The 9349-nt window shown below is 42.1% G+C and overlaps 1 long non-coding RNA gene across 1 annotated transcript; it reads left to right on the top strand.

Moving 5' to 3' along the window:
- The first annotated feature begins 324 nt into the window (after positions 1 to 324).
- LOC140709198 (uncharacterized) lies at positions 325 to 3166 on the top strand. Its single transcript, XR_012089602.1, has 3 exons — positions 325 to 587; positions 908 to 935; positions 3101 to 3166. It is a non-coding gene; the product is annotated as an uncharacterized lncRNA (long non-coding RNA).
- The last annotated feature ends 6183 nt before the right edge of the window (positions 3167 to 9349 follow it).

Genomic DNA, 9349 nt, shown 5'->3' with positions numbered 1-9349 from the left:
ATTAAGATTTTTCTGATTATTGACACAGCATCCTGAATGTAACTCATGGAATGTAATCTCATTAAAATGCACACTTCTTAATTAAAATGATAAAGATGTGTGCTTTACTACAACTTGAAAAATACAACAGGGTAGATGATAAACATGGTGGCAGGGTATGTAGACCACAGAAGTGAAATGATCTTGTAACATTTCATAAAACTGGGGATTTGCCTGGACCTTCAAATGGGGAGGAGGTGTGATGAGATGCTGTTGCTGAACCATACAGTGCCTTTCTGTATTAACCGGTTCTTAAGGTGACTATTTCACATTGATGAGGCTGTCCTAGCTAGAAAGCCAAGGCTCTTTCAATTCTTTCTGCCCCTCTCCTTTGCCTGCCTTCGACACCAAGGAGAATGGTCCGGCAGCATCTCAGCCCATGCTTGTCAACCGCCCACTTGCATACACTCCATACACCCCAGGGTTCCTTGTGGGATTCCTCAGCAACACCAATGCACTGACCATCACTCTGTGTTCTCCTAGATTCCGATGAAGATCTGCAGGAATCTGCTCAGAGTGGCGTGGAGGAGAATATGAGATCAGAACTTGTAAGACATATTTCTTTCTCTGGAAGAAAAATGTTTTTTGTTTTTTCTGGGGTCACTAGAGGTTATGACCAACTGAGGCCTGATTGACGATGGCAGTCAAAGGACGGCATCACTTACAAACTGTTTGGTAGTGAGTGTATTTCTCAGTAGCAACTTTTTCTCCCTGAAAAATAGTTTTGTATTTGCCAGCCAACATGGACACTTGCTAAATAATCCCCCCCAAAAAAACCCAGTGCATTTTCCACAAGCATCCTCTATGCTTTCTTTCGGGACCAGTTACCTGATCACTGTTTTGTTTTGTTTTTTTTCTCTTATTGCAGAGAAAGTCGAACACCCAGTGTCACCTCTGTACGTATTCTTTTTTATTTAACAGCTTTATTTAAACGTAGTTGACATGCAAAACAATGTACCCATTTAAAGTAGGTGATTCAGCGTTTTTAGATCCACTAACATTCCCTCATCTCAGAATAGGGAACTGAGGCACAGAGGGGTTCATTTCACTCTCCCAGGTATGTGCAGATTCTAAGTAGCATTTGATCCCAGGCCATTCTTGGTGACTTGGATCTGCTGCTTTTCTATATTGTCTCATCTAAATAAAGGAATCTGCCTGCACATACAGTCTGTTTTAAGTGCAATGACCCTTGCAAAATCCTCCCAGAACCCAAATCTAATGTAGAGTTGAAAAGCCGACGGTAAAAACTGGGATCAAAAGTTTCTTCCGGGAATAAGTTTGGGAATAAGTTTTTAGTAATTTCTCTGCTGTCCTCTGCCAGCAACAATGTCAAGCACTGTCTTTATCATAATACATTTCCAAGAATCTATAAGAAATCTGCTCTACCTTGCAGGTTTGTCCACCCGTCCCAAGCGCTGGACAACAAAACTACGGAAATGGGACAAAATTTGGCATTTAGGAAATAACGATAATGTGGAAATTAAATCATTAAGTTCAGTTAAGCAAAGAATTCCAGTGTATTCATTCAGTGCCCCATATTAGAGAAACTCGGTAAATGCTGTGTCATGTTCTTCATTTATTTCATTTGAGCCAATTTATGCATTAAATCAATGGTGGGTGATACAAATACACAAGGAAAGTAACACTGACCACTTAGATTTCAGTTGTTTTTTTTAGTATTTTATTTTTTTGTGAAAAGGTCTCCTTTGTCACCCAGGAGTGCACTGGTGCGATCACAGCTCACTGCGATCTTGACTTCCCCAGGTTCAGGTGATCCTTCCACCTCAGCCTCCCAAGTAGCTGGCCATAAGTCACATGCCACTAGACCAAGTTAATTATTATTATTATTATTATTATCATCATTATTATTATTATTATTGTAGAGAAGGGATTTGACATTTGCTTTCAGATTGGCCAATTATGAATACAGCTATTAGAAACCTTCCTGTGTCTTGTTTGGAAACATAATTTTTAAAATGTAACTGAGGAAATACGTCGGATTATGATTACTTGTTTGTATGGTAAGACTATATTTCTCTTTGTAAGAATTTTGGTAGAATTTACCAGTGAAATCATCTGAATATAGTGTTTTAGTTTTTTGAGAAGATATTAATCATTGATTGAATATCTAAAATTTTAAAATAAATATAGGCCTATTCAGATGATCTATTTCTCCTGAGGAGGGGTCTTCTAAAATAGATTTTTAAAATTAGCTCATTTCATCTACTGTATCCAGTTGTGAGCACAGATGTGTTCAGAATATTCCTTTATTATTTACTATTTTTTGATTTGACTCCTCTTAAACTAATATTATTAGTATACTGTGACTTCTTTCTTTCCTTTGTGGGTAGCCAAGGTAGAGGTTTATCAATGTTACTGATCTTTTCAAAGAACCGGCTTTTGGTTTTGTTGATATTTTCTGGACTTCCTGTTTTCTATTCTATTGTATTCTGCCATCATTATTTATTTATCATCTGTTCTATGTTACACTGCTGTTTTTCTCTCATTGCCCAAGGTGAAGCTTAGATTATAAATTATGAATGTATTTTTCTCATTATTGACACAGTATCCTGAATGTAACTCATTGAATGTAATCTCATTAAAATGCACACTTCATAATTAAAATGATAAAGATGCATGCTTTAGTACAACTTGAGAAATATATCAGGGTAGATCAGAAATATAGTTGCAGGGTATGTAGATCCACAGAAGTGAAATGATCTTGTAACATTTCATAAAACTGGGGATTTGTCTGGACCTTCAAATGGGGAGGAGGTGTGATGAGATGCTGTCGCTGAACCATACAGTGCCTTTCTGTATTAAACTGTTCTTAAGGTGACTATTTCACATTGATGAGGTTGTCCTAGCTAGAAAGCCAAGGCTCTTTCAATTCTTTCTGCCCTTCTCCTTTGCCTGCCTTCGACACCAAGGAGAATGGTCCGGCAGCATCTCAGCCCATGCTTGTCAACCGCCCACTTGCATACACTCCATACACCCCAGGGTTCCTTGTGGGATTCCTCAGCAACACCAATGCACTGACCATCACTCTGTGTTCTCCTAGATACTGATGAACATCTGCAGGTGTCCCCACATGGCGGTGTGGAGAAGAATACGGGATCAGAACTTGTAAGATGTATTTCTTTCTCTGGAAGAGAAATTTTTTTAGTTTATTTCTGGGACTTCTAGACTATCAAGTGAATATCATTTTTGACTGCCATCATGAATCAGGCCTCAGTTTGTCGTGGACTTTAGCGACCAGTCACTGGAGGTTATGACCAACTGAGGCCTGATTGAAGATGGCAGTCAAAGGATGGCACCACTTACAAACTGTCTGGTAGTGAGTATATTTCTCAGTAGCAACCTTTTGTCCTTGAAAAATAATTTTGTATTTGCCAGCCAACATGGACACTTGCTAAATATAACCAAAAAAAACCCCACTGCATTTTCCACAAGCATCCTCTATGCTTTATTTGGTGGCCAGTGACTTGATCACTGCTTGACGTCCGGTTTTTTATTCCAGCAAGTGAATAAAAGGCCTTTGCCAACAGAACCCAGCATCATCTGATCCTCATGGTGTTTCTTTTTCTTTTCTCTTTTTGCAGGATTTATCTACAGCTGAGTATGACGACCGTACGTATTAAAAAAAAATAAAAACCAGCTTTGTTTAGATGTAGTTGACATGCAAAACAATTCACCCTTTTAAAGTAGGTGATTCAGGGTTTTTACTATATTTACACGCTTGTGCAACCATTGTTATAATCTCATCTTAGAACCTCTTTATTATCCCTCAAAGAAACCCCACTAGTAGTCACTCCTGTGTCTTTCCCAACTCTTAAGATGACTATTTCACATTGATGAGGTTGCCCTAGCTAGAAAGCCAACGATCTTCCATTTCTTTCTGCCCCTGTCCTTTGCCTTCCTTCAACACCAAGGAGAATGGTCCAGCAGCAGCTCAGTCCATGCTTGTCAACCGCCCCCCTCCATACACTGCAGCCCTGGTCCACATCCCCCAAGGCTCCTTGTGGGATTCCTCAACAACACCAATGCACTGACTGTCACTCTGTGTTCTCCTAGGTCCTGTGGAAGATCTGCAGGAGCCTGCCCATGGCAGTGCGGAGGATATGAAATCAGAACTTGTAAGACGTATTTCTTTCTCTGGAAGAGAGATGTTTTTTTGTTTGGTTTTTTGTTTTTTCTGGGGCTTCTAGACTATCAAGTGAATATCATTTTTGACTGCCATCATGGATCAGGCCTCAGTTGGTCATGAACTCTAGCGACCAGTCGCTGGAGGTTATGACCAACTGAGGCCTAACTGACGATGGCAGTCGAAGGATGGCACCACTTACAAACTGTCTGGTAGTGAGTATGTTTCTCAGTAGCAACCTTTTCTCCTTGAAAAATAATTTTGTATTTGCCAGCCAACATGGACACTTGCTAAATATAACCAAAAACACCCCACTGCATTTTCCACAAGCATCCTCTATGCTTTATTTGGTGGCCAGTGACTTGATCACTGCTTGACGTCCGGTTTTTTATTTCAGCAAGTGAATAAAAGGCCTTTGCCAACAGAACCCAACATCATCTGATCTTCATGGTGTTTCTTTTTCTTTTCTCTTTTTGCAGGATTTATCTACAGCTGAGTATGACGACCGTACGTATTTAAAAAAAAGAAAAAAACCAGCTTTGTTTAGATGTAGTTGACATGCAAAACAATTCACCCATTTAAAGTAGGTGATTCAGGGTTTTTACTATATTTACACGGTTGTGCAACCATTGTTATAATCTCATCTTAGAGCCTCTTTATTACCCGTCAAAGAAACCCCACTAGTAGTCACTCCTCTGTCTTTCCCAACTCTTAAGATGACTATTTCACATTGATGAGGTTGTCCTAGCTAGAAAGCCTAGGATCTTTCATTTCTTACTACCCCTGTCCTTTGCCTTCCTTCAACACCAAGGAGAATGGTCCAGCAGCAGCTCAGTCCATGCTTGTCAACCACCCCCCTCCATACACTCCAGCCCCGGTCCACATGCCCCAAGGCTCCTTGTGGGATTCCTCAGCAACACCAATGCACTGACCGTCACTCTATGTTCTCCTAGTTTCTGATGAAGATCTGCAGGTGCTTGCACATGGTGGCACGGAGGATGTGAAATCAGAACTTGTAAGACGTATTTCTTTCTCTGGAAGAGAAATTTTTTTGGTTTTGTTTTTTGTTTTTTCTGGGGCTTCTAGACTATCAAGTGAATATCATTTTTGACTGCCATCATGGATCAGGCGTCAGTTGGTCATGGACTGTAGCGACCGGTCACTAGAGGTTATGGCCAACTGAGGCCTGATTGACAATGGCAGTCAAAGGACGGCGTCACTTACAAACTGTTTGGTAGTGAGTGTATTTCTCAGTAGCAACTTTTCTCCCTGAAAAATAGTTTTGTATTTGCCAGCCAACATGGACACTTGCTAAATATTCCAAAAAAAAATCCCACTGCATTTTCCACAAGCATCCTCTATGCTTTCGTTCGGGGCCAGTGACCTGATTACTGTTTTTTTGTTTGTTTGTTTGTTTTTTCTCTTATTGCAGAGCAATTCGAAAACCCAGTCTCAACTCTGTACGTATTCTTTTTTTTTTTAACAGCTTTATTTAAACGTAGTTGACGTGCAAAACAATTTACTCATTTAAATTAGGTGATTCAGTGTCTCTACTCTATTTACACGGTTGTGCAACCATTGTTACAATCTCATCTGAGAACCCCTTTATTCCCCCTCAAAGAAACCCCACTAGTAGTCACTCCTCTGTCTTTCCCAACTCCCACACCCCTGGGTCTAGGCAGCCTCGAATCTACTTCCTGTTTCTATAGTACAGTGCCTTTCTGTATTAACCGGTTCTTAAGGTGACTATTTCACATTGATGAGGTTGCCCTAGGTAGAAAGCCAAGGCTCTTTCATTTCTTTCTGCCCCTCTCCTTTGCCTGCCTTCGACACCAAGGACAATGGTCCAGCAGCAGCTAAGTCCATGTTAGTCAACGGCCCACCTCCATACACTCCAGCCCCGGTCCACATCCCCCAAGGCTCCTTGTGGGATTCCTCAGCAGCACCAATGCACTGACTGTCACTCTATCTTCTCCTAGATTTGGTCGAAGATCTCAGTGAGGGTCCATCTGGTGGTCTTGAAGATCTCATGACATTGGAGATGGTAAGATGCATTTCTTTGTCTGAAGAAATGTTTCTCCTGGTTCCTCTTGCCTTATTAATGAAATGAAGATACAAAAATCTGACCAAGTACATTATAGAAGAGAAATGCAATTTTTTTGTTGGCTGGAATATCAAGGGAATACCATATTTGATGGCTGTCATCCATCAGGTCTTAGTTGATCATGGACTCTAGTGACTGGTCACTGGAGTTATGACCAACTGAGTCCTGTTGGATGATGGTGGTCAAAAATGAGAGCATCACTTAGAAACTATCTTGTAGTGAGCATATTTCTCAGTAGCAACTTTTTCTTCTTGAAAAATATTTTGTATTTGCCAGCCAACATGGACTTGCTAAATATTCCATGAAAACCCATTGCCTTTTCCACAAGCATCGTCTATGCTTCATTCACGGGGCCAGTGACTTGATCACTGTTTGACATGTTGTTTTGTAATGTCACCAAGTGAATAAAAGATCTGTGCTGGCTGGGCGCGGTGGCTCACGCCTGTAATCCCAGCACTTTGGGAGGCCGAGGCAGGCGGATCACGAGGTCAGGAGATTGAGACCATCCTGGCTAACACGGTGAAACCCCATCTGTACTAAAAATACAAAAAATTAGCTAGGCGTGGTGGCGGGCACCTGTAGTCCCAGCTACTCGGGAGGCTGAGGCAGGAGAATGGCGTGAACCCGGGACGTGGAGCTTGCAGTGATCCAAGAGCGCGCCACTGCACTCCAGCCTGGGCGACAGAGCGAGACTCCGTCAAAAAAAATAAAAGATCTGTGCCAACAGGACTCCATGTGATCTGATCCTCATAGTGTTTTCCTTTCTCCTATTGCAGGCAAAGGAGAGAAGCCAAGCTTACCTCTGTAAGTGTGTGTGTGTGTGTGTGTGTGTGTGTGTGTGTATTTTGTTTGTTTTTTATTTGAGACGAAGCCTTGTTCTTTTCCCCTAGGCTGGGCTGAGATGGCAGAATCTCGGCTCAAGGAATCCCCCAGCTCCCAGGTTCGAGGACTTCTCCGGCGTCCGCGTCCCAAGTAGCTGGGTTCAGGGACGCCTGCCACCACCCCCAGCTACCATCATTTTATGAAAGCCTATTTCCATCTGGCTGAAAAAAAATATCGCAAACCCCTTTCTTTTCCTACTGAGCACCTGTGAACAGTGACCTGCAGTTTGTGGCTGTAGCCAGTCCTCATGGAGCCTGGTGTTCTTACATTTCATTCTGAGGTTCACATTCTCAGTCACCCTGCAGGAGAACACCCGCCCCATCCTGGGTCATTACAGGGTGTGCCCATCCATCTGCTGCATCTGAGGAGCTGGGTCCAGCTTCTGCGGTGAATCCATATATTTCTGTGTTTCCTGGATAAGGAAGAGGAAAGGAGCTGAGCTGGGGGAGGAAAAAGAGGTAATATTAACTGACTCCTTATTTTGTGCCAGGCACTGTACTAGTTACATATCCTTTTATCTCATGTAATTCTTACCAAACAGTAAGGGGGTTGGGAGTGATAGGGACAATACTGTTACCTCCATTTTAGGGTGAGAAAATGAAGGCTCAGAAAGGTTAAATAACTTGCCCAAGGTCACTCAGTTGCTAAGAGCCAGGATATGAAACAGAAGCTTTATATTAGATGGGTTCAAATTTATTTTCAATTTCCCTGCTCCATTCTGAATATGCATTGGCATTTACCCTTGGGCTATGTAGGACAAGTGCTTTGTCACCAAAACACCTATTGTGAACTCTTTCTGCCCTAGTATGATTCATGCATTTTATCTTCTTCAAACTAAAAACCTTTAAGAGTCAGGAACTTGCCATACAGACTCTCAACTTAAACCTCAGCCACTTTTACCCTAAAATTCAGACTCGTGTAGACATCTCTAGAAGACTTGGTGGACTAATCTTTAAGAGTTCGTTTGCATGAGGAAGGAAGGGGAGCCCAAATTTGGACAAAGTCCGTTTCTTAGAGTTCCTCCAGCCCAGTCTGAGTGGTAGAAATCAGGAACTGAAAATAAATCTGAAAGTTGTTTGAAATCATGGTAAGACATGGGGAACATAATATACTGGGGGCTTGTGTTATAAATGAGGCTATTTTTCTATTTTTAGTATTTTGTATTTTTAGTAGAGACGGAGTTTCACCGTGTTGGCCAGGCTGGTCTCGAACTCCTGATCTCAAGTGATCCCCCCCACCTCAGCCTACAAAAGTGCTGGGATTACAGGCGTGAGCTACCGTGCCCTGCCCACTGTAAGTGTGTATATATATAATAGAAATATAATACATATGGCTGGGCATGGTGGCTCACGCCTGTAATCCCAGCACTTTGGGAGGCCGAGGCGGGTGGATCACGAGGTCAGGAGATTGAGACCATCCTAGCTAACACAGTGAAACTCCGTCTCTACTAAAAATACAAAAAATTAGCCGGGGGTGGTGGCGGGCACCTGTGGTCCCAGTTACTCCGGAGGCTTAGGCAGGAGAAAGGTGTGAACCCAGGAGGCAGAGCTTGCAGTGAGCCGAGATCGCGCCACTGCACTCCAGCCTGGGCGACAGAGTGAGACTCTGTCTCAAAAAATATACATATATATAAATATATATTTCTATATAATATAGTATATAACATTATATATATGCTATATAATATATTGTATATATACTATATAATATAAATGTATAATATATATTATATTACATATAATACAAATATATAATATATATTATATTATACATAATATAAACACATTTCTGGCCCAGAAATGTGTTTCAACTAGACGCAGCCCCCCAGTTCTTGGCCAGGGCAGTGACAGCGCTCCCGAGTAGCAGGGGAGGTGGGGAGAGACATGAGATCCAGCACAGGGTGAGCTCAGCAAAGGGGTGGGGACTGACCCTAGAGTTCAGGTCATCCTCGGCACTCTTCTGTGGAATCCGCAACACCTCAGTTTCCGCTTACTTTGGAGGTGGTTTAACATCGTCAGTATCACACTCGGAGTCTTCCCGCAGATGGAAGAGGAACCCTGGCCATGGGTGTTTACTGCCAGGGCAGTGACTGTCTCTTCCTCGTTTGTCCTTATCCCAGAGCTCAGTCCTGGGAGAGACATGTTAGGCCCCATGGATGTTTTAATGAACACACCCCTAGG

Source organism: Chlorocebus sabaeus, chromosome 19 (assembly GCF_047675955.1).
Source record: "Chlorocebus sabaeus isolate Y175 chromosome 19, mChlSab1.0.hap1, whole genome shotgun sequence".
In the NCBI taxonomy this organism is placed as follows: domain Eukaryota; kingdom Metazoa; phylum Chordata; class Mammalia; order Primates; family Cercopithecidae; genus Chlorocebus; species Chlorocebus sabaeus.
This window is presented reverse-complemented; position numbering and strand designations above follow the sequence as displayed.